Source organism: Sapajus apella, unplaced genomic scaffold, assembly GCF_009761245.1.
Source record: "Sapajus apella isolate SASKATOON/1434 unplaced genomic scaffold, GSC_monkey_1.0 scaffold20, whole genome shotgun sequence".
NCBI classification, from domain to species: Eukaryota; Metazoa; Chordata; class Mammalia; order Primates; family Cebidae; genus Sapajus; species Sapajus apella.
The window spans coordinates 13144446-13170082 of record NW_022436960.1 but is presented as its reverse complement, the minus strand read 5'-3'; the positions used below and the strand labels follow the sequence as shown (position 1 = coordinate 13170082).

At 42.8% G+C, this 25637-nt stretch overlaps 1 protein-coding gene and 1 long non-coding RNA gene across 2 annotated transcripts in view; one reads left to right on the top strand and one right to left on the bottom strand.

The window, feature by feature from the left end:
• KCNK13 (potassium two pore domain channel subfamily K member 13) overlaps nt 1–25637 on the top strand; it is a 116028-nt gene that overhangs the window by 1246 nt on the left and 89145 nt on the right. The window lies entirely within an intron of this gene.
• On the bottom strand, nt 25–19476 carry LOC116557899. The gene is made up of 3 exons (XR_004271748.1): nt 19157–19476; nt 5551–5559; nt 25–35 (listed from the first exon to the last, which is right to left on the bottom strand). It is a non-coding gene; the product is annotated as an uncharacterized LOC116557899 (long non-coding RNA).

Sequence of the window (25637 nt, the reverse complement as noted above, 5' to 3'; positions counted from 1 at the left end):
ACTCGCTGACAGCCCCCGGGCGGCCTCCACTTCCTCTGGGGGCAGGACCGACCCTCTGAGCCTTTCATCCATCTGGGCGCCCAGCCTGACTTCACCGACGTGCCCCGTCGCCTGATCAACAGGTGGTATTGCCTCCCCGCTGCTCAAATGTAGTCCACGCTCAGGCAGCCTCAGCTTCACCCGGCAGCTTGTTAAAAATACAGTCTCAGTTCCCTCTCCAGACCTGCTGAGTCAGAATCTGCATGTTAACAAAGCCCCCAAAGGATTGGAATGACCCTTAAATTGCAGACGCTCTGCTCTGGGAGATTTTCAGTCTAATGAAGGAGACGGGCTTGAGTTCATGGGGAGGAAAGCTTTTGCAGATGATAGGGAAAGGAAACTGAACATTACTGAGTCAGTCGGAGGGGAAGGGCAGATTTGAAAAGATTCTGCCCTTGACTTCACACTTAGTGAGAAAAAATCAGAACAGATTGGAAGTGAGGAAGCAAAAGTGTCAATGAGAGTTCAAAGGATGGAAAATTTCCCATCAGGAACAACCAGGGAAGTGACCTTTGGGCTGAAGTAATTCGTGTTAGGCATAACTTGGGTTTGAGAACTGGAAGCGCGTTGACCTCTGGAGTAGGAGAGAATCGTACTTGGGGGCCCCCTGAGCTGTCTGGAGTGGTGGAAGGAAGACTAGGAGGGTCTGCTGGTTAATGGGATGGAGGGGGAGGACCTTCACTGAGAGACTCAGCAGCTGGAACTTATCTAGAGGCACCTGGGAGCCATTGAGAATTTTTTAGCAAAGATGTAGCACAGCTACAATCAGTTGTGTTTATTTCACAGCAGAAGGAAAATGATTGGGGGCAGGAGTAGGTCTTTGCACCACATCCCTAAAAATTGTTCATCCCTGAAGAATAATCAAGTGATTCAGGGGGGCTGGGGAAGATGCTGTAGAAATAAATTTTGAAGGGAGGGAAAAAGAGAGCTGGAGCAGGGGAGGGAGCTTGGAAAAGCCACACAGAGGAAGTGGCATCCAAACTGCAAAAAAGGCTCGCAGTTGCAAACAGCCCAGGGTGGTGCACGTGCCGAGCGGTCTGTAGTTACAGCCCCTGTGCGCTCTAGAAGAGCTCCCTGGTGGTGGGGTTGGGGTGACAAGTTGAGGCTCCCACACATGGCTGTGCTACATAGGCATTCTGCCGGGAGAAGCAGCACAAAGGAAGAGATTGATATCAAGAAACACTTCCCATGGCTAGTCCAGGAATCAAGGGCTTTGGATGGTGCATAGGAGGTGAGGCAGAGGACCAGCATGATTAGGGACACAAAGGCTGTATCTGAAGTGCCTGGCTCCCAGCCCCCATCCCATCCCAGATTGCACTGCCCATCAGCAGGCCATGATGGCACCACTATAACCGGGTATCAGGCAGGAAATCTCTCACAGCAGACCAGAATGGGCCCAAGATTGGTGGAGGAGGAATAAAACCCCACATTCTCCCCAAAGCCCACATTCTCTGCTGGACTCTTAGCCATGTTCCACAAGCCCCTCATCACATCACCTCCCACGTCTCAGAAGACAGTTCCAGAATCTCCGCATAGGCAAGACTTGGGGTGAACAAACTAGGAGGTGTCACTTTGGAAGTGACCTTGAATCTATTGTTTTTGCATAGCAAGTACAGGACTGTTTTAGATTGAATGGTTACTTGGGATGGTTTTGATGGGAACTTTGAGGACTGAGTCATCCTTGCCACCATCAAAAACCATCTCTTGGTGCTCCCAGTGGGCACAGAGGCAGGAAGGAGCGTGTAGTGCCCGCATCATGTAGCAGGAACTGGGAATGGCATGGGTAGTTGGCCACGTAGGAACATGGACTTTGGGGATGTGAATATGACACGTGGCATAGTGGAGTGGAAAGAAACCTGGACAACTAGTCTGGAGTGGGAGCTTTTGGTCCTGCCGCTATATCCTGGGCAAGCCTCTTAACTATTCTGAGCCCCATTCATTTCTCATCTGAGCTATCTACAGAGTGCCCGCCTTGGTATCTGGCATATGAGCCATTTGGTAAATATTGGTCCTGCCCCTCTGTTCTCTCTCTCTGCCTAAGCCTGCCCTTGTTAGAGTGTTCTTGTGAGGGGCAAGGAGCTCACGTAAGTGTGTGCCTGTTAAAAGGTAAAAAACATTATGTACATGTGGGCTGATTTTCATTTCTCATTTATAATATTTCCTTTTGAATTGTTTGATTAATTGTTGTAATAATGGCACTGGCTACCCTTATCAGGCCCATATTAGGCACATACTGTGTGATTATTATGTGAATGTGCAATGCCACTCATTGCTGTTACATTTACACTTCATTTCAGTCAGCACAACCCCATGAGGTAGGCATAATAATCCCCCGTTACAGATGAAAAAACCAAAGCTTCAGGTTTTTTGTAAAATAAAATACAAAGAAGAAAAAAATCAAGTTATATGCAGTAATATCATCCAAATTAACCATTGGTAATGTTTTGGTCCATTTTCTTCTAGTCTTCTTTTCCCTCTGCATATACATGTATATATATGTGTGTGTTTTTTAAAATTAGAATTATAACTGGGTACAGTGGCTCATACCTGTAATCCCAGCACTTTTGGAGGACCAGGTAGCAGATCACCTGAGGTGGAGAGTTCAAGACTAGCCTGACCAACATGGAGAAACCCTGTCTCTACTAAAAATACAAAATTAGCCAGGCGTGGTGGCTCATGCCTGTAATCCCAGCTACTCAGGAGGCTGAGGCAGGAGAATCGCTTGAACTCAGGAGGCGGAGGTTGCAGTGAGCTGAGATCATACCACTGCACTCCAGCCTGGGCAACAGAGCAAGACTTGGTCTCAAAAAAAAAAAAATTAGAATTATATTCCATAAACCACTTATATCTTGCATTTGTATTGTAACCTTACATGATGGTATTTTTCTTCTAAAAATTAATTCCACCATGCTTTATTCTGCAAAGACTTTTAGGTAACAGACAAAGTATACAGTAAAATAATTATAAAATATAAATAAAACTTCAGAACCAGGGAAAACAAGAACAGAAATATGGAAAGCAAGTGGAGCTATGAAGTTGCTAGAGAGGAACTTTGTCTTAGTTTGGGTTCCCTTAGAAGTGGACCTTGAACCAAGAATTTGAATGCAAGCAATTTATTGGGAGGAGCATACTGGTAGGTGCAAGAGGACTTGAATCAGGGAAGGAAAATAAGTTAATCAAGGGTATGCTATTAAGGCAGACGCCATAGTGGGCAACTGGTACCTAATCCCAAGGGGAAGCTTGGAAGCAATGAATGCAAAGCTCCTGACCCAGATATCCCATGCAGGAAAGCTGGGATATTTACACACCCACACCTGTCAGGAATTGGTTAAAAAGCTGTCTGGGGAGGATGAGGAAGGCGCACAGGGATGTAATTCCCAGGTACTTCTGGCCTTATTTTCTTCCGTGGGCAGCCCAAGGGTAGCCCTCAGGGAAAGATATAGGCTCTGCTGTTGAAAATCAGGCCAGCGTGCCAGGAAATGCTAAAACGATCCCAAGGAATGATGGGGAATCCCATAGAAGGGAGAGAACCAGCAATGACTGTTCAAGCTTCAGATCTGGTTTCAGGCTTCATGGCAGAGCCATGACCTGTAATAGAATTCTTAGTATCAGAAAGGAGGAAACATAAACCTGTCCCAGTACCTAATTCTCCTCTTTTTTTGAGACAGTCTTGCTCTGTCACCCAGCTGGAGTGCGGTGGCACGATCTTGGCTCACTGCAACCCCTGCCTCCTGGGTTCAAGTGATTCTTCTGCCTCAGCTTCCCAAATAGCTGGGATTACAGGTGTGCGCCACCATGCCCAGTTAATTTTTGTTTTTTGTTTTCTGTTTTAGTAGAGACAGAGTTTTGGCATGTTGGCCAGGCTGGTCTCAAACTCTTGACCTCAAGTGATCCTCCTGCCTCAGCCTTCCAAAGTGCTGGGATTACAGGTGTGAGCCACTGTTTTTTGTTTGTTTGTTTGTTTGTTTTGTTTTGTTTTTTTTTTTAGGAAGTCTCACTCTGTTGGCCAGACTGGAGTGCAGTGGCACGAACTTAGCTCACTGCAACATCCATGCTTCCCGGTTGAAGCAATCCTCCTGCCTCAGCCTCACAAGGTACAAGCCACCACACCCAGCTAATTTTTGTATTTTTAGTAGAGAAATGACTTCACTGTGTTGGCCAGGCTGGGCTTGAAATCCTGGCCTCAAGTGATCCGCCTGCCTCAGCCTCACAAAGTACTGGGATTACAGGCATGAGCCACCATGCCTGGCCCCAGTACCTAATTCTCAAAAGTATTTTCTCCTTGAGATTATATGTAGGAGACATTGTAAAGGACAACAGATGATATTCACAAACAATATTTTTCTGGAAAATGCAATTGATGATTTCATGTAGCTGTTATCTAATTGAGACCTTTGACTTAGAAGTCAAAGCTTAGAGTGGAAACCAGTTTGCCAGTTTCTCTAAAGGTTAAACATAGAACTACTTTATGACCCAGCAATTCCATTTCTAGGTATATATCCAAAAAAATCAAAAGTAGGAATTCAAACAGATATTTGTACACCAGTGTTGATAACAGCATTATTTGCAATATCCAAACAACCCATGAGTCCATCAATGGATGAATGAATAAACCAAATGTGGGCTACATATAATGGAATATGATTCAGCCAAAAAAGGAATGAAATTTTGATATATGCTGTAAATAGATGGACCTTGAATATAATTATGCTTAGTAAAATAAGCCAGACACAGAAGGACAACTATCATAAGATTCCACTTACATGAGGTACCTAGAATAGGCAGATTCATAGAAACAAATTACAATAGAGGTTACCAGGGGCTGAGGGAAGGCCATAAACGGGAGTTATTGTTTAATGGGTACTTTCAGTTTGGGATGCTGAAAACATTTTAGGTATAGATAGTGGTGATTGTTACATGACATTGCAAATATATTTCATGCTATTGAATTGTATGCTTTTAAATGGTTAAAATGATAAATATGTTAAGTACGTTTGACTGCAGTAAAGAAAACCTCAGGGCAGAGTATTAAAACACAATTCAGAAATGTTGATTCTGAAAAAGGCTGGTGATCAGACATGAAACAGGAATAAATTTAAAGTACTCTGAGATGTAGACTGGCAGTATGTCTTGTAAATGATCTTCTGTGAATATCTTTTCTCTGAAACCAGCTTTTGTTAGGAGCTTGTCCCCGTGTTTGCCTGTATATCTATAGCTGGCTTCTGTCCCCAAAGCATTCGAGGTAATCTGCATTTGACGGAGTCAGGGGAGGCTTAGGTTTTGCTGCAGTAATAAGCTGCCCCCAAAATCTCAGTAAAATGCAATAAATGTGTACTTCTTACAATGAGTTCACTGTGGGCGTGGGTGATGCTGGAGGGCAGTTGCCTCTGTGTTGTCCCAGCGCTCCAGGCCTCTTCTGTCTCTTGGCTCCTTTTCCTCAGCACGTGCTTCCAGGATTGCTCTGGAAGGAGAAGAAAGGGCTGAAGAGTTGAGCACCAGTGATTAAATGACAGCCATCACCTGGAAGTAGCACAGGTCCCCTCCACTCTCATGTCATTGGCCAAATCAAGTCACAGAACCACCACGCCTACTTTAAGGGGTCAGGGAAACGTTACCTCATCCCATTTGTGGCAAGCTGCAGAATAAATGTTTCTTCCAGTCTAAAAAAAAAAAAAAAAAAAAAATCATGTGTCGGCCCAGGTGCGGTGGCTCATGCCTGTAATCCCACCACTTTGGAAGGCAGAAGTGGGTTGATTGCTTGAGGTCAGGAGTTCGAGACCAGCCCGGCCAACATGACAAAACCTCGTCTCTACAAAGAAATAGAAAAAATTAGCCAGTTGTGGTGGTATAGGCCTATAGTCCCAGCTACTTGGGGGGCTGAGGTGGGAGGACCTGTTGAGCCCAGAGGTTGAGGTTGAGGCTGCAGTGAGCCACGATTGTGCCACTGCACTCCAGCCTGGGCAACAGGACAAGACCCTGTCTCAGACAAAAAAAAAAAAAAAAAAAAGAAAGAAAAGAAATGCAGAGTCTCAGGTCAACCCCAGACCAACAGAATCCAAGTCTACACTTTAACAAAACACCCAGGTCAGCCCTGAGCACGTTAAAGTCTGAGAAATCCAGAGTCTAGAGGGCAAACCGGTGGCCAGGCAGGTATGGCACAGAAGTGAGCTCACCTGTTGTCTTATGACCTCCTCACCAGCTGGAAGTCAAGTGCGCTGAGGGAAGATTCATTGCATACCATCCAGATGCAGGGATGTGTCGGGCTCAGGCTGAGAAGGGGATCCGGCTCGTGAGGACCTGAGATGCTCAGACAGAGAGGCTCAGCCTGCCTCCTATGTGACTAGATTCTCAACAACAGTTTTTATTCATTTTTAGTAAACAGAAATAAGTATGCAGGTGCCCTGTTCTGGCCCTGGGTGTGGCCCATGTTTGGCTCTGCATGGCTGCACTTGGCAAGGCCGGCATGGGATTCTCCCAGTCTCTCATATCTCAAAGGAGTTCTGGAAACTCTTATCCCTAAACTCCTCCCCAAGTTTCTCCCAACCATCAGCCCTCTGTCTTCCTGTCCCTCCCGGTCCCTTCTCCCCACACCTCTCTCTGCTCCTTATTATCAGAATTGACTTCACTTCTGCAGCATCATTTAGTTTTCTCTCAGCCTGTTTCCTGGATTCCCCATAGGAAAGGACAGTCCTGGTAGTTGACCCAGCAAAGCAACAATCTTTTCCCCTCAGAAGCAAGGAGAGAAGAGTGGGGGAAGATGATGATCACGCATACATTAATGACTATACACCTGGGAAACATCTCAGCCATTAGAGGAAGACATTTCCGTGTTCGGACCCAGAAGCACGCGGTCCTGCCAAGGATGGTGGAGAAAATCGCCTCATCAGAAGGCATCTCTGTCACAACATGGCCCTCCCTTCATCCCCCAGCCTTCTGCCTCTTTCGGTTCAGCTGATGTGAATTGTCAGACATTTTACCAGGACCTTCAGCACACCTACTATGTCTTTCCTTGGCCAGAGAGTCATCTTTGTAAGCCTAATTAGGTACTCAGGGTTTATTTTTCCCATTCTCTAATCAGCTCTCCTGTGTCTCTCAACTGATCCCCTCTCCTTGAAAGGGAAACACTGTAACCCGTGACCTCAGGGGTCAGACTGTGAATGTAAATGAGTGTAACTTGGGGTGTAGGACATTAGGGAGCAGCAGGACCTCGTGCCCTGGAGAGAGCAGCCCCAACATAGGCATTCAGATTCTAACGTTGAAACAGCATTGAGCTGGCCAGACGGGTCTGATGGGTTGAGTCCCCCCGTTGAAGCTTTGTTGATGGTGAGCTCTGGGCTTCTTTGTCTTTGGGAGGGAGAAGGACAGGGAGCACTTCGCTCTTCTTGAGCAGTAGCAGAGCTTGCTTTTTATAGTTCACTTAAAGGATGCTTGTTCACCGAGGGTGAACCTTGCATGCTCTTATTTCTAAAAGGAGCTGCGGGAAGTTACATTCTCTTAAACTCTTCCGATTTCTGCGACTACACATAGGTATCGAAATCTATAAGTATGTACTAAAAGCTTTTTCACATTATTTCCTATATACTTTCTCAAGAATTCCACGTTTATATGAATGTGGAATGGTTTAACTATCCTCAAATAGTCGGACTTGGGGGTTATATGTGATTTTTTTTTACTGTTGATTATTATTATTTTTAAAATTTATTTTATTTTAGCTTTTGGGGTACATGTGAAGAACATGCAAGATTGTTGCATAGGCACACACCTGGCAGTGTCATCTGCTGCCTTCCTCCCCATCACCCACATCTAGCACTTCTCCCCATGCTATCTCTCCCCAACTCCCCTCCCCCGACTGTCCCTCCCCTATTTCCCCCCAACGGACCCCAGTGTGTAGTGCTCCCCTCCCTGTGTCCATGTGTTCTCATTGTTCAACACCCACCTATGAGTGCAAACATGCAGTGTTTGATTTTCTGCTCTTGTGTCAGTTTGCTGAGAATGATGGTTTCCAGGTTCATCCATGTCCCTACAAAGGACACAAACTCATCGTTTTTGATGGCTGCATAATATTCTATGGTGTATATGTGCCACATTTTCCCTGTCCAGTCTATCATCAATGGGCATTTGGGTTGGTTCCAGGTCTTTGCTATTGTAAACAGTGCTGCAATGAACATTTGTGTGCATGTGTCCTTATAGTAGAACGATTTATAATCCTTTGGATATATACCCAGTAACAGGATTGCTGGGTCAAATGGAATTTCTATTTCTAGGTCCTTGAGGAATCGCCACACTGTCTTCCACAATGGTTGAACTAATTTACACTCCCACCAACAGTGTAAAAGTGTTCCTATTTCTCCACATCCTCTCCAGCATCTGTTGTCTCCAGATTTTTTAATGATCGCCATTCTAACTGGTGTGAGATGGTATCTCATTGTAGTTTTGATTTGCATTTTTCTGATGACCAGTGATGATGGGCATTTTTTCATATGTTTGTTGGCCTCATGTATGTCTTCTTCTGTAAAGTATCTGTTCATATCCTCTGCCCACTTTTGAATGGGCTTATTTGTTTTTTTCTTGTAAATCTGTTTAGTTCTTTGTAAATTCTGGATATCAGCCTTTTGTCAGACGGGTAGACTGCAAAAATTTTTTCCCGTTCTGTTGGTTGCCAATTCACTCCAATGACTGTCTCTTTTGCCATGCAGAAGCTGTGGAGTTTGATTATATCCCATTTGCCTATTTTGGCTTTTGTTGCCAACGCTTTTGGTGTTTTGGTCATGAAGTCTTTGCCTATGCCTATGTCCTGAATAGTTTTGCCTAGATTTTCTTCTAGGGTTTTTATGGTGTTAGGTCATATGTTTAAGTCTTTAATCCACCTGGAGTTAATTTTAGTGTAAGGTTCAGGAAGGGGTCCAGTTTCTGCTTTCTGCACATGGCTAGCCAGTTTTCCCAACACCATTTATTAAACATGGAATCCTCTCCCCATTGCTTGTTTTTGTCAGGTTTGTCAAAGATCAGATGGTTGTAGATATGTTGTGTTGCCTCCGAGGCCTCTGTTCTGTTCCATTGGTCTATATCTCTGTTTTGGTACCAGTACCATACTGTTTTGATTACTGTAGCCTTGTAGTATAGTTTGAAGTCCGGTAGTGTGATGCCTCCTGCTTTGTTCTTTTTGCTTAGAATTGACTTGGCTATGCGGGATTTTACTGTTTATAATAAAAGCATGAAATTTTGGATTTCACCATGGTTAAACATAATGCACATCTCTGTGTACATTTAGTTCTAACAACAACCCCATAAGGGCAGTACTATTAATATTCTTGTGTTGCAGACAAGGATCCCAAGGCACCGAGAGCTTCTGTGCTCTGTGTGAAGCTACTAGCTGGAAGAGTGTGGCAACTCCCTCAGACTTTACACTTTGAACTACCACTTCTTTGCCTTTTCTTCTGTTGGGGTCCTTGTTGTGGGAAGAATTGCCAGTTAAAGAGATCATGGCCACCCCTTTTTTTTGAGATGGAGTCTTGCTCTGTAGCCCATTCTGGAGTGCAGTGGCGCGATCTCAGCTCCCTGCAACTTCTGCCTCCTGGGTCCTGGTTTAAGCAATTCTCCTACCTCAGCCTCCCAAGTAGCTGGGATTACAGGCACAAGCCACCATGCCCAGCTAATTTTTGTATTTTTTAGTAGAGACATGGGTTCACCATGTTGGCCAGTCTGGTCTTGAACTCCTGACCTCGTGATCCACTCTCCTTGGCCTCCTAAAGTGCTGGAATTACAGGTGTGAGCCACCACTCCCAGCCAATCATGACCCCTTTTACAGTGTGGTGACCTAAGATAGTCTAAGAAGACAGAAACGATCTGGTTAGCAGAATTGCGGAGGAGGTTGATGATGTCTGTGCCACCATGGGTGCAAGGTTTGGGTAGTGTGCTGCCTACCACCCAGGAGTCCTCCCAAAGCTGCAACCTCTCTACTATCACCATGATGAGGGGGTGCCTGCCCCCAGGACTTTCACCTCTAATTCAGTCATATTTGATCCTGGAAGTCACCTCCTAACTTTGCCTGTTAGCACTTGGCATGTTGGCACCAAGGTTCTCTGTGTCTTAGGTCTTCCCTCCTTTTAAGCAGCTGATGAAGTTCACAAGGAATTGGCCATGCAGATCAACCAAGGCTGTGGTTTTCAAACTGCGCCCCAAGGAGCCCATGGGGTTTGTGGTATTTTAAGGGCTGCCTCAAGGGTCAAGAGGACCCCTCAAGTTTGTTTTTGTTTTTGTTTATTTTTTTTTGAGATGAAGTCTCGCTCTTTCACCCAGGCTGGAATTTGGTGGCACAATCTTGGCTCCCTGCAACCTTTGCCCGCCGGGTTCAAGTTATTCTTCTGCCTCAGCCTCCCGAGTAGCTGGGACTGCAGGTGCATGCCACCACGCCTGGCTAGTTTTTGTATTTTTAGTAGAGACAGGGTTTCACTATATTGGCCAGGCTGGTCTTGAACTCCTGACCTCAGGTGATCCACCTACCTCGGCCCCCCAAAGTGCTGAGATTACAGGCATGAGCCACTGTGCCTGGGCTCAAGTTTTGATCTATATTGTTTATATACATGAACACACACACACGCACACACACACACATGCACACACACACACACACACACACACAGATTGATTGTTTCAGAGTAGAAGAACTTGATATAAATAGATGTCTAAAATATTTATCCTATTCAGCCATTTTTTTATTGGCTTAAATTTTTTGAAATGTAGAGATTTTTATAGAGCCAAATACACTCATTTTGACTGGCAGGGCTTTTTCTATAGCTTTTTATAAATTCAGGTCCCCTCCATGGTTGAGATAAAGATTCTTATCCATTCTCTGTTTAGCTCTTTAACTCATCTCAAATGTTATTTTAAATGATTGCTTTTAAAAAGGTTTTGTGAGGTTGACTATGCAATGATGTTTTGACTTATTTCTAAAATCATCACATAATGATTTGAGAACATGCATTTTGCAGAATTCTCCTTTTTATTTGTTGTTTCTATATATCCTGGGGTCTGCATATATTTCAGCTGGTTTTTCTCTTGTGTTTCTGAATTTTAGACCTGGAGGAAACGTTACCCACAGCCACACTCCAAACAGAAAATACACCCAAAATAACATTTCATTGTATGTTTTGGGCATATCAATTCAGTGCTATTGCTTTTATCACTTTCATAACTTTTATTACTATTTTATTATAATAGTATTGCCTTTATTTACCTCTGAATGCTTTATATACTAATACCTATTTTAAAACTGAGAAATGATTAAAGTTCGGCGTCATATTAGCAGATACTTACTGACTTTTAGAACGTCTCTTTAGTTGTCATCTTTAGTCATTTTTGTTTTAAATTAACCACTTAACACATTTTTATATTTTTATTGTTTATTTTATTTTATATTTTTAAATTTTATTTTATCTTTTTTTTTTTTTTTGAGATGGAGTTTCACTCTTGTTGCCCAGGCTGGAGTGCAATGGTGTCATACAGCTCAACGCAACCTCTACCTCCTGCATTCAAGCGATTCTCCTGCCTCAGCCTCCTGAGTAGATAGGATTACAGGCATGCGCCACCATGCCTGGCCAATTTTGTGTTTTTAGTAGAGACAGGGTTTCCCAATGTTCATTAGGCTGGTTTTGAACTCCCGACCTCTGGTGATCCGCCTGCCTGGGCCTCCCAAAGTGCTGGGATTACAGGCGTGAGCCACCGTGCCCGGCCTTTATTTTATCTTTGTAGGGAAATCTATGCACTTAATTTTTTTTCTTTTTTGAGATGGAGTCTTGCTCTGTCGCCAGGCTGGAGTGCAGTGGCGTGATCTTGGCTCACTGCAATCTCTGCCTCCTGGGTTCAAGCGATTCTTCTGCCTCAGCCTCCCGAGTAGCTGGGACCACAGGCATGTGCCACCACACCTGGCTAATTTTTGTATTTTTAGTAGAGACGGGGCTTCACCATGTTGGCCAGGATAGTCTCGATCTCTTGACTTCGTGATCTGCCCACTTTGGCCTCCCAAAGTGCTGGGATTACAGGTGTGAGCCACCACGGCCAGCCTACTAATGCACTTAATGTTAGGTTTCATTGGTATTTTCCTCCTTCATCCTGTACTCCAATTCTATATTTTTAATATGATGGCTTATATGTTCTTTTTGTCATTTAAAATGGGATCAGAATGAATTCATATCTAAACTATCTGAGGATAAAAATCATTTCTAACACTATTTTTTATGTTTATAAACAAAATTGAGACCTCTGTTTCTTGGTGATACCGAATCTTTCAGCTTGGGGTTCAACCCATTTCCTCCAACCTTCTTGCCTCCCAAGTCCTTGTTGTATCTTGTTCTCTGGAAATGCTTTTTTAAATGACATTTTTATGTCTTGGAATCTACCTTGTATCATCACATCTTTTAACTGAGAGCCCATTGCCTCTTTAACCTCTCTAGTGGTTTATGGACTTTACTTTCTTCTTCTTATTATTATTTTTTTGAGATGGATTCTTGCTGTGTCGCCCAGGCTGGAGTGCAGTGGCACCATCTCTGCTCACTGCATCCTCTGCCTCCCAGAGGTGATTCCCCTGCCTCAGCCTCCCGAGTAGCTGGGATTACAGGTGCGTACCACCATGCCTGGCTAATTTTTTTTTTTTTTTTTTTTTTTTTTTTTAGTAGAGACAGAGTTTCCCCATGTTGACCAGGCTGGTCTTGAACTCCTGATGTTAGGTGATCTACCCACCTCGGCCTCCCAAAGTGCTGGGACTACAGGTCTGAGCCACCACACCCAGCCTGGACTTCTCTTTTTTGATCTCCGCATCTTTCTTTCTAGTTTCATTCTTCTCATGCCTCTGGACCTTTAGGCTTTGGTTGAGCATTCTCTTAAACCTCCTTGGATATTCTCAAGCTTGGCTTGTGCCTTCAGACAAAAAGTAAAGGCCAAATAATTAACCTTTGACAGAATGACTTTTCCTATGTGGTCTGAAAATGGTGCCCCATTTAACACTTGTGGAGTTGGAGGAAAGAGGAAATAACCACATTCGTTTCCTGTTTCTTCTGCGCTTTCTGTCTGGTGCTTTTCTTACTGTAACTCGGCAGCCACTTTTCTTGGTACTTAGGTCTCAAGGTAGCACTGTTCCTTTTTGTTGCCAGTAGTAGTGCTTCTTCAAAATGACAAGCATATCGACTGCAGGTTGTATTGGGCTGCATGAAATAGGAAAGCCCAATACCAATGATTTAAACACGTAGAAATTTATTTTTCTCATACAGCTTCTCATACTAAGAAATTCAGAGGTCTGTGGTCCAGGGCTGATATAATAGTCCCAGAACCTTCATCTTTCTGTTCTGCCAGGCTTAGATGGTGGCTCTGTCTCTCTTTTGCTCATAAGACAGAAATTGTAATCACTATCAAGACAGGAAGAGGGAAGGAAAGAGGCAAAAGTATGTGCCAGCTGAAAAGAATTTTCTGGGAAAATTCCCACAACTCATTGGTGCAAACCATGTCAGACTGTGCCCCAGCCCCCTATCTGCATGCAAGCTCATTGCTATCTCAGAGCAGCTAGGATTTCTTTATTGAGGCAGAAGGGAAGTCAATATTGTGTAGCAACAATATTGTGTAGGCAACCAACAGTGCACCTCCTGGAAAAAGAAAATCTTGTCTGAGAATCTTTCTGGAATTATTTTGGAAAGTACTCTGTGAGCAGTTGATGTCTTGATCAATTGTTTTCCAATCCTGGGATTTTATTTATTTATTTATTTTTGAGACGAAGTTTCTCTCTTGTTGCCCAGGCTGAAGTGCAGTGTCGCCATCTTGGCTCACTGCAGCCTCCACCTCCTGGGTTTAAGCAATTCTCCTGCCTCAGTCTCCTGAGTAGCTGGGATTGCAGGCACCCACCACTGTGCCTGGCTAATTTTTTGTATTTTTAGTAGAGACAGGGTTTCACCATGTTGGCCAGGCTGATCTCGAACTCCTGGCCTCAGGTGATCTGCCTGCTTTGGTCTCCCAAAGTGCTGGGATTACAGGTGTGAGCCACCATGCCTGGCCAATCCTGGAAATTTTTCTTCAAATACTTCCTTAATGATAGTTCAGAGAATCCCTGCATTTTTATCTTGTCACACTATTGTCAAGTTGGGTATGCATGTTGTTTAAAGTCTACTAGGTACTTCTGCTTTGTTTTCATCTACTTGCTTGCTTTGATATTGTGGGTTTGATTCTCCATGTGTCTCCCAGCTCAGTGACTCTTTTCTCCCTTGTCTGATGGCCGTCCGCTGACAGTGCTTTTAGCAGATGTGATTTCAGCAGCCTGCTGTGTGTCAGGCACTGGCCTGGAGCTCCTCTTGCTATTCTCCTGCTGCCATCATTTTATTATCATGTGATGATAGTTCCTTATTGTTCTCTCTCTCTTCTCTCTGAACATGGATTTCCTTCATTAAATCTTGCTCACTTGTGGGGTTCCTCCCCTTTTCATTCTCTGCCTGTTTAGTATAAGCCACTCCCATTCACAACAGAATCATGAAACCTTTCTTTAGGGCCCGAAATCTAAAAACTGAACTTAGGCTACATTTATAATTTTCCTCAGTAAGGCCTGTCTTATTCCTTATAGCTACTGATCCTTTTGGCTCCAGATGTTATATATTTGATATTTGGAATAGAGACATGCTATGCTTTTTCTCAACCTACCATATTTTGAGAGGACTGAGTTTCTTTAACAGACTGTGTAACAGCAGCTGTATAAAAAAATGTATAAAAGGGCTGGGCACCGTGGCTCAAGCCTGTAATCCCAGCACTTTGGGAGGCCTAGATAGGTGGGTCACCTAAGGTCAGGAGTTCGAGACCAGCCTGGCCAGCATGGCAAAACCCCATCTCCACTAAAAATACAAAAATTAGCCGGGCATGGTGGTGCGCACCTGTAATCCCAGATACTCAGGAGGCTGAGGCAGGAGAATCACTTAAACACAGGAGGTGGAGGTTTCAGTGGGCCAAGGTCATGCCACTGCACTCTAGCCTGGGTGACAGAGCAAGACTTCATCTCAAAAGAAAAGAAAAGAAAAAGAAATGTATAAAAGGCATGTTTTGAACACACAGGCATGTAGTTGTGCTAAGTACTCAGCAAAGGCTGAGTCGATTTCACAGGCTGACGGAGGAAGACGGAGCTCCCAAAGCTGATGAAGTAACAATCATCCCTCCTTTTTCAATTAAGTAAGAAAATTTTTCCTGGAGGAAAGGGCAGTGGGGGGGCGCTGTTTGGGAAGAAGTGATGACCTGCTGGTTCTCTCAACAGTCCTAGGAGTTACAGAAAGCAAGGCCAAAAAGAGTTGGTAACTTTCCCAAGTCCTCACAGCTGTTAAGGAAGCATGTTGCTTGGGAATTTTGTTGGTCTTCAATGTTACAAAGCCCTGAAAAGTAGGGAAAGCACACAAGGTTTTACTCTGTCTTATAGGTCTGCCCTGCACGTGCTGCATGGAGGCAATTCAGGGTTGCTGTGGGGGCTGCACAGAATCAACTGGGAGCCAGGCGTCTTCAGCTCGGCGGTGTAGCCCTATTCTCAGGTTCAACGTGGCTGCTGGCATGCTGGCTGTCACATCCACATGATAGGTAGTAGGATGGAGGAAAGGGAGAGGGAGGGGGTGTCCCTTTCCTTTTGAGGCACTGTCTTTGGTCAGTTTCTCTAAGAAAACAGACTCTGGGCTAAGGATTTGGTAGGAAATGATTTATCAAGGAAGTGCTCCCAGAAAAAACTAGTAGGAATGTGAGGAGATTGATGAGAAATGGGAAAAGCCAAACACGGTTATTTTATGGAGCATAAATTACACCTTAGAATTTGGCCCTCCTTGGGGCAAAGGAACTGGGTTTATTTGTTTATTTATTTTTGAGATAGAGTCTTACTCTGTCACCCAGGCTGGAGTGCAATGCCTGGGTTTCGGCTCACTGCAACCTCTGCCTCTCTGGTTCTAGAGATTTTCCTTCCTCAGCCTCTGGGATTACAGGCGCCCAACACCACACCTGGCTAATTTTTGTATTTTTAGTAGAGACGGGGTTTCACCATGTTGGCCAGCTGGTCTCGAACTCCTGACCTCATGATCTGCCCGCCTCGGCTTCCCAAAGCGCATGAGCCACCTTGCCAGGCCAGAACTGGGTTTTTATACTCCCACACCAGCCAACCATTGGCTGTGGTTGGTGGGGGTAGATGGGCCTACACCACCAGGTCTTGGCTGTGTGCAGTCACAGGTGTAAGCCATTAGCGGTAGAGCCTGCAGCAGCTGGGAGCTGGACTCACAAGGCTGGAGGGGCTTAGAGGAATCTGGATGGGGCACAGTGTGTAAAGGACTTCTCAGAAATTCCAGTTACTTCCCCTTATATTTCATTGATCTGAACTTTGTCAAATGGCTGCAAGAATGGCTAAGAAATGAAGTCTTTATTCCAGCCAGTAATGTGTCAGAAAACAGTACCCGGGAACTCAGAAAGAAAAAGATCCTGGCTCCTGAAGCCCCTGGGAAGAACTCTGCAAGCCCTACGTAGGTCATGTTTTCATGACAAACTCTTAACGAGTGAGGTCAAGGTCAACGTCCACCTCTGGTGTGAGCAGGGAGCGGGCGTGTTGGGAGGTAGAGAAGGAAAGGTAGAGAATGGAAGGTAGAGAAGGAAACAGGTCTCAAAGCAGAAGACTCTTCGTAGTGAGCGAGAGGAGGAAGGGTTGTTCGTGGACACATTAGTGAGGGTCACTTGCCGGACAATGCTCCTGTTGTCAAAACGGGATACCAAAGTGAGCATGGCTTGAGGGATCGCGAGTTTTGAAGGTATTGAATTTAAGGAGCCTTTGGGACCTTGGAATGGAGACAATCCATAAACAACTGGAGGCCAGGTGTGGTGGCTCAGACCTGTAATCTCAGCACTTTGGGAAGCTGAGGAGGGAGGATCGCCTGAGCTCAGGAGTTCAAGACCAGCCTGGCCAAAATGGTGAAAACACATTTCTATTAAAATACAAAAAAAAAAAAAAATTAGACTGGCATGGTGGCGGGTGCCTGTCATCCCAGCTACTTGGATGGCTGAGGCAGGAGAATTGCTTGAACCCTGGAGATGGAGGTTGCAGTGAGCTGCAATTGCACCATTGCACTCCAGCCTGGTCAACAGAGTGAGACTCCATTTCAAACAAATAAACAAACAAACAAACAAACAAACCACTGGGGAAAAAAGAGTCTGAAGCTCAGGAGAGACGTTAGGACTGGAGGCTCCAGATGTCAAACAAATGTTTTGTTGGTAATTTGTTAGGAGGGTGGGATCAGGAACAACAGGTTTTCAGACTTGCTTTGATATTTGCAGCCGTCATCCTCTTACAACAGCAACAGTAATAAAACTCAGCATTGTTTTTTCTCTTTCTTCTATCCTCAGCCCCAGGGTTTCCCATTAGGATACTCCTCACCCAGACTGCCTGGGATCACCTGTTTTGGATTCCCTAGGGCTAAGAGAAACCCTGAGTAACTAACCCGCCCATGTCCATTTCCTTTAAAACAATCTGTGACCCTGGAGCCAGGTTTCTCCCCTTCAACACAGCTGGCATTTTGGACCAGAGCATCCTCTGTGGTGGGGCAGTGCTGTGCATCGCTGGGTGTTTAGCACCATCCCTGACACTGTTGTAGTGTGCCCCTACTTGTTTCAACCAAAACTCTCTCCACATGCCCCCTGGGGGAGAATGACTGCCCTAAAGGGAACACAAGGACGAGAATCTGCCAGAAGAAAGAGTTTTTGGTTCTGTTTTTTCCAGCAAACCTTTCAGGCTTAAAGACCAAAGAGAGGAATAAGCCAAGCCCAGGTTTCAGAAAGTGAAAATATGTGGTGATTTTCATTAGTTGAGAAGTTCTAGGCAAAATTTTGAAACACAAGATTTTGAGTGTGTGGTCCTCTCTCCCCAAACTTTAATTTCAATTATTAACTGCAAGGGTGGGTTTTTCTTTTTAAAAATACATTTTCCATTAAAAAATCCTTAATATTTAGGCATTTGGATGCATTTTCAAATCATTTTAAAGTATTGAAAGTAAAAAACCAGCCTCCCTTTGCTCCTCCATCCTCCCCAGAAATAACCAACTCGAAGAGTTGGCTGTGGATCCTTCCAGAATTGTTTTTTCATCTACAAACACGTAAGTCCAAGCATACACACATGAGTTCCTTCACACATATATGTACTTCTTCATGTATTTTTTTACAAATTCATTGTTTATACCTACTGATGGCTCTTTTTAAATAGCTTTATCAATGTAGAATTCACATACCATAAAATTCATCTATTTAAAGTGTACAATTCAGTGGTTTTTTTAGTATATTTAGAGAGTTTTTCAGCCATCACCACCATCAATTTTAGGACATTTCAAGTTCCAAACAAAAAAACCTCATACCCTTTAGCGTTTTCCCCATTATGGTTTAATATGGTTCGTCTCCACTATAACGCCTGTTGAGCTTGGTCCCAGTGCGGCAGTGTTGGGTGGGGAGGCGCCTTGAAGGATGATTAGGTCGTTAAGATGGATTAATGTCTTTCTCTCTAGACTGGGTTAGTTCTCTCAGGAATGGATTCCTTCCAGTGAGAGTGGATTGTTGTAAAGAGACGTTGCCTCTCATATTTTCCTGGTTCCCTTTCCATTTCTCCACCATATTTTGATTCAGTGTGAAGCTCTCACCAGAAGCCACTAGATTCAGTTGCTCAATCTTGAACTTCCCAGCCTGTAAAACCTGTTTTCTTTTCTGAGACAGAGTCTTGCTTTGTTGCCTGGGCTGGAGTGCAGTGGCATGATCTCAGCTCACGGCAACCTCTGCTTCCTGAGTTTAAGTGATTTTCCTGTCTCAGCCTCCCCAGAAGCTAGCGCTATAGACATGTGCCACCATGCCCAGCTAATTTTTTTTTTTTTTTTTTTTGAGAGAGAGAATTTTGTCATGTTGGCCAGGCTGGTCTCAAACTCCTGACCTTAGACGATCTGCCTGTGTCTGCCTCCCAAAGTGCTGGGATTATAGGCATGAGCCACCATGCCTGGCCCCCTCTTTTCTTTATTAATTACCTGGTCTCAGGTATTGTGTTATAGCAAAACGAAATGAACTAAGACACTCTCTATCCCCTCCAGCCTTAGGCATCCACTAATCTACTTTCTGTTCCTATAGATCTGCCTTTTTTGGACATTGCATATAAATGGAATCATACAACGTGTGGTCTTTTGTGACTTTTTTCACTTAGCATGTTTTCTAATGAGCTATGTTGTAGCATGTATTAACTTCCAAAATGGCTATCACATTTTATGTTCCCACTAACAGTGTACAAGGGTTCCAATTTCTCCACACCCTCTCCAACACTTTTACTATCTCTCCTTGGATGTGAAATAGTATCATATTGTGGCTTTGATTTGCATTTCTCTAATGACAAATGATATTGAGCATCTTTTTGTGTGTTTACTGGCCATTTGTATACTATCTTAAAAGAAAGGTCTGTTCAGATTCTTTCCCCATCTTTTAATTGGGTTATTTGTCCTTTTATTACTGAGTTATGAAAGCGCTTTATATATTCTAGATTCAGGTCCATTAACAGATATATGATTTGCCAATATTTCCCCCCTCCTGTGGGTTGTCTTTTCACTATATTTTTGATATTCATTGAAGCATCAAAGTTTTAAATGTTGATGAAGTCCAATTTATTGGATAAAGTTCTATTTTCTCTTTTGTTGCTTATGCTTTTAGTGTCGTATTATAAGAAACCATTACCTAATCCAAGATCATGAAGATTTATGCTTATGTTTTCTTCTAAGAGTTTTATGGTTTTGCTCTTACATTCAGGTTATTGATCCATTTTGAGTTAATGTTTGTACATGGTGTGAAATATGAGTCTGCTGTGGTTTCAGTGTTTGTTTCTTCCAAAACTCACATGGAAATTTAATTGCCGTTGTAACAATATAAAGAAGTGGCATCTTTAAGAGGCGATTAGGTGGGCCAGGCGCGGTGGCTCATGCCTATAATCCCAGCACTTTGGGAGGCCAAGGCAGGTGGATCACCAGGTCAAGAGATCAAGACCATCCTGGTCAACATGGTGAAACCCCATCTCTACTAAAAATACAAAAATTAGCTGGACATGGTGGCACACACCTGTAGTCCCAGCTACTCAGGAGGCTGAGGCAGGAGAATTGCTTGAACCCAGGAGGCGGAGGTTGCAGTGAGCCGAGATAGTGCCATTGCACTCCAGCATGGGTAACAAGAGCGAAACGCTGTCTCAAAAAAAAAAAAAGAGGTGGTTAGGTGATGAGGGCTCTGTCCACATGGATGGGATTAATTGTGTTATAAAAGGGCACGTTTTCCCTCCTTCTTTCTCTCCTTGCCCTTCCACGATGTGATGTATTCCCTCGTGTGACAAAAAGCAAGAAGGCCCTTTCAAGCTGTCAGTGTCTTGATCTTAGACTTCCAAGCCTCGAAATTCTAAGGAATCAATTTTTGTTCTTTGCAAATTACCCAGTCTGTAGTATCTTGTTATAACACCATAGAATGGACTAAGACAGGATCCAACTTAATTCTTTTGCATATAAATATCCAATTGTTCCAGGATCATTTGTCGTAAAGACTATTCTTTAGCACACTTGACAAAAGTCAATTAGCCATAAACATGAAATTGATTTCTGGACTCTCAATTCTACTTCATTGACCTGTCTATCCTTATTGCAGTACCTTGATTACTGTGGCTTTGTAGTAAATTTTGAAATCAGGAAGTGTGAGTCCTCCAATGTTGTTGTTTTCCCTCAAGATTGTTTTGGCTATTCTGAGTCCCTTGAACTTTATGTGACTTTTAACATCAGTTTATCAATTACTACAAAGAAGACTTGCATTGAATCAATTTGGGGAATTTTGCCATCTTAACAATATTAAGTGTTCTAGTCTATGAACATGGGATGTCTTTCCATTTATTTGATTCTTTAACTTCTTTAAACAATATTTTATAGTTTTTTGGAGCATAAGTTTTGGACTTTAAAAAAAATTTCTTAAGTAATTATTTTAGTGTTATTGCAAATGAAATGGTTTTCTTAATTTTATTTTGAATTGTTTATTGCAAGTGTGTAGAAATGGAATTAATTTTTGCATGTTGGTCTTGTATCCTGTGGCCTTGCTACGCTACTGTATTAGTGCTAATAATTTTCAGTCAATTCCTTAGGAGTTTCTACATATATGAATATGTAATCTATGAATAGAGATAGTTTTAATTCTTTCTTTCCAATCTGGATTTCTTTTATTTCCTTTATTTCATGCTTGACTAGAACCTCCACTGCAATGTTGAAAAGAGATGATAAGAGTGGACCTCCTTATCTTATTCCGGATCTTGAGGAAAGTTTCAGACTTTCACTATTGAGTATGAAATTAGTTTTGTAGATGGCCTTTATCAGGTCAAGAAAGATCCCTTCTGTTTCTAGTTTGTTGAATGTTTTCATCACAAAGAGCTGTAGATTTTTGCCAAATTCTTTTTCCGCATCTATTGAGATGATCAGGTGGTTTTATTTTTGTATACTATTGATATAATGTTTTGCATTAATTGATTTTTATTTACTTATTTATTTTGAGATGGAGTTTCACTGTGTATCCCAGGCTGGAGTGCAGTGGTGCCATCTTGGCTCACTGCAACTTCCTGCCTCCCAGGTTCAGGTGATTCTTTTTCCTCAGCCTCCAGAGTAGCCAGGATTACAGGCATGTGGTACCACACCCAGCTCATTTTTTCTATTTTTAGTAAAGACGGGGTTTCGCCATGTTGGGCAGGCTGGTCTTGAACCCCTGGCCTCGGGCGATCCACCTACCTCAGCCTCCCAAAGTGCTGGGATTACAGGTGTGAACCACTGTGCCCAGCCTGATTTTTAGATATTAAATCAATCTCAGACTTCTGGGATAAATCCTACGTGATTATGGTGTATAATATATGTTGCTGTATTTGGTTTGTTTTTGTTTGTTTGTTTAGGATATGTTTAGGATTGCATCAGCGTTCAAAAAAAAAAATAGGCCAGGCACGATGGCTTACTCCTGTTATCCTAGACTTTGGGAGGCCAAGGTGGGTGGATCACCTGAGGTTAGGAGTTCGAGACCAACCTGGCCCACACGGCAAAACACCATCTCTAGTAAAAATACAAAAATGAACCAGGCTTGGTGGCATGTGCCTATACTCCCAGCTACTCAGGAGGCTGAGGCAGAAGAATCACTGGAACCCGGAAGGCAGAGGTTGCAGTGAGTGGAGATTGCACCATTGCACTCCAGCCTGGGTGACAGAGTGAGACTGTCTGGAAAAAAAATTGTGTGTGTGTGTGTGTGTGTGTGTGTGTGTGTGTGTGTATACACATACATATATGCATATGTAGGTATGCATATATGTATGTGTATATATAAGTGTATATACACACACACATTAAACAATATTTTAATGTACACACATATGTATGTATATATGTATGTGTATATATGTATATGTGTATATATATGTATATTCATCTACCTTTTTTCTTTTTTTGTGCCCTTTGTCTTGTTTTGATATCAAGATAATACTATAGATCTGTAGAATTAGTTGGGACATGTTCATTCATACTTCTTGTATCTTTCTGAGGTTGCCCAGGGTACATAAGCATGGTATGGATGTTCATTAATTTAACCATTCCTCCTATTGTAAGACATAGGTTGTTCCTAATTATTTTCTTGCGCAACTGCTTTATAAACCATATTTTCATTGTAATATTTAAATTTTAAATATGTATAGGTATTGCCAAGTTTTGGAGAATTTTTAAATTTAAATATTGTTAGTTAATTTGCAAGAGCCTTATTCTCACAGCTAACGCATACTATATTTTTTCTGTCATGTGATACTACACTAAGAGCTCTACATAAGCTTTCATCCTGTGAGGTTGTTATTTCATTTCATATATATATATATATATATATATATATATGTGTGTGTGTGTGTGTGTGTGTGTGTGTGTGTGTGTATTTGTATATTTTAAATTGAGATGAGGTCTCACTGTGTTGCCCAGGCTGGTCTCAAACACTTTGCCCAGGCTCTTATTTCATGTTTAATAATAAAGCACATTTAATGTGTCACACATTTGTTATTATTTTCCCCCATTCTATAGGTGAGAAAACTGAAGCACAGAAGTTACATAGCTTGCCCAAAGTCACACAGCTAGTAGGTGGTAAAATTTGATTGAGACTTTGTTCAGCCATGATTTAAATTGGGAGAAGTGGTGGGTAGCCTCCAAGATGGTCAAAATTCTAGTGAAAACTGAAATAAAACTTATGGCCCCAGTTCAGTATTTCTTTTTTTTTTTTTAATTATATTCTAAGTTCCGGGGTACATAGGCGGGATTGTTACATAGGTAACAATCTTGCAGGATTGTGACATAGGTATACACTTGCCATGGTCGTTTGCTGCCTCCATCCCCTCATCACCTACATTAGGTATTTATCCTAATGTTATCCCTCTCCAACCTCCCTACCCCCTGCTATCGCTCCCCTAGCCCTCCACCCCCGAACAGGCCCCAGTGTGTGATATTCCCCTCCCTTTGTCCATGTGTTCTCATTGTTCAACACCCACTTATGAGTGAGACAATGTGGTGTTTGATTTTCTGTTCTTGTGTCAGTTTGCCGAGAATGATGGTTTCTGGATTCATCCATGTCCCTGCGAAGAACATGAACTCATCCTTTTTTATGGTTGCATAGTATTCCATGGTGTATATGTGCCACATTTTCTTTATCCAGTCTATCCTTGATGGACATTTGGGCTGGTTCCAAGTCTTTGCTATTGTAAACAATGCCGCAATGAACATACATGTGCATGTGTCTTTATAATAGAACGATTTATAAACCTTTGGGTATATACCCAGTGATGGGATTGCTGGGTCAAATTGTATTTCTATTTCTAGATCCTTGAGGAATCACCACACTGTCTTCCACAATGGTTGAACTAATTTACACTCCCACCAACAGTGTAAAAGTGTTCCTACATTCTCTCCAGCATCTGTTGTCTCCAGATTTTTTAATGATTGCCATTCTAACTGGTGTGAGATGGTATCTCAGTGTGGTTTTGATTTGCATTTCTCTAATGACCAGCATTTTTTCATATGTTTGTTGACTGCATAAATGTCTACTTTTGAAAAGTGTCTCTTCATATCCTTTGCCCACTTTTTGATGGGGTTGTTTTTTCTTGTAAATTTATTTTAGTTCTTTGTAGATTCTGGATATTAGCCCTTTGTCAGATGGGTAGCTTGCAAAAATTTTCCCATTCTGTTTGTTGCCGGTTCACTCTAATGATTGTTTCTTTTGCTGTGCAGAAGTTCTATTTTGGCTTTTGTTGCCATTGCCTTTGGTGTTTTAGATATGAAGTCTTTGCCTATGCCTATGTCCCGAGTGGTATTGCCTATGTTTTCTTTTAGGGTTTTTATGGTGTTAGATCTTTATATTTAAATCTTAATCCATCTGGAGTTAATTTTTATATAAGGTGTAAGGAAGAGATCCAGTTTCAGCTTTCTGCACATGGTTAGCTTTCTGCACATGGTTAGCCAGTTTTCCCAACATCATTTATTAAACAGGGAATCTTTTCCCCATTGCTTGTTTTTGTCAGGTTTGTCAAAGATCAGATGGTTGTAGGTGTGTGGTGTTACTTCCGAGGACTCTGTTCTGTTCCATTGGTCTATATCTGGTTCAGTATTTCTTTTTGCCATCAGTGGATGTTTTTGTGTTTTATTTGATGTTACTGATGAATATATGTTGCAGGCTATTGTTCTGAAGGCATGGGGCTGCCAGGTTGTATACTAAGGAAGATGTCTGGGTGTCCCATGCTAGGTTTGAACGGTGTCTTTCCTCCCTTCTTATCTCCTTAAAACCACGCCAAGCACTCATCCCGTATCAAATGTGAAGTTCAGTTTGGTTCAGTCAGAATGTATTGAGTTCTTACTACTGGCCCAACCTGACTACAGGAGTTCTTAAGCTGGGCCCATGGGTAGAATTCAGAGCATCTGTAACTGTGGACGGCATCATCTTTATATTACTAGCGCCTAACTAACCCCTGACTGACTAACCTTGAGCATGTCCTCCCATGATGAATGATGAATGAATCCTGACACAGGATGAGCAGGGCTTGTAGCTTTGGCACCAGTGAAATCACACATCCGCTCTCTCTACTTGACAGTCACGGCAGATCCCTTATCCTTCACCGTGACCACTACCTTCAAATAATGGTGGTTATTAGCCCTAATCTTGTTATTTCATTTTATAAACATATCTGTATATAAATACATAGATATTTTTTAACTTGAGATGAGGTCTCACTATGTTGCCCAGGCTGGTTTCAAACTCCTGCACTCAAGCAATCTGCCTGCCGCGGCCTCCCAAAGCGCTGGGATGACAGCCGTGAGCCACCTCGCCCAGGCTGTTATTTCATGATTTAATAATAAAGCACATTTAATGTGTCACACATTTGTTTCATTGTTTAGTAACTGTGTTTTAATACAGCTGCTTTTGTAATTTTGTGTATTTTATTTCATTCATTAAAAATAAATTATTCTAAGAAGGGACCAATATACTTCCCCAGACTGCTGAAGGCTCCACGTAGCAGAAAA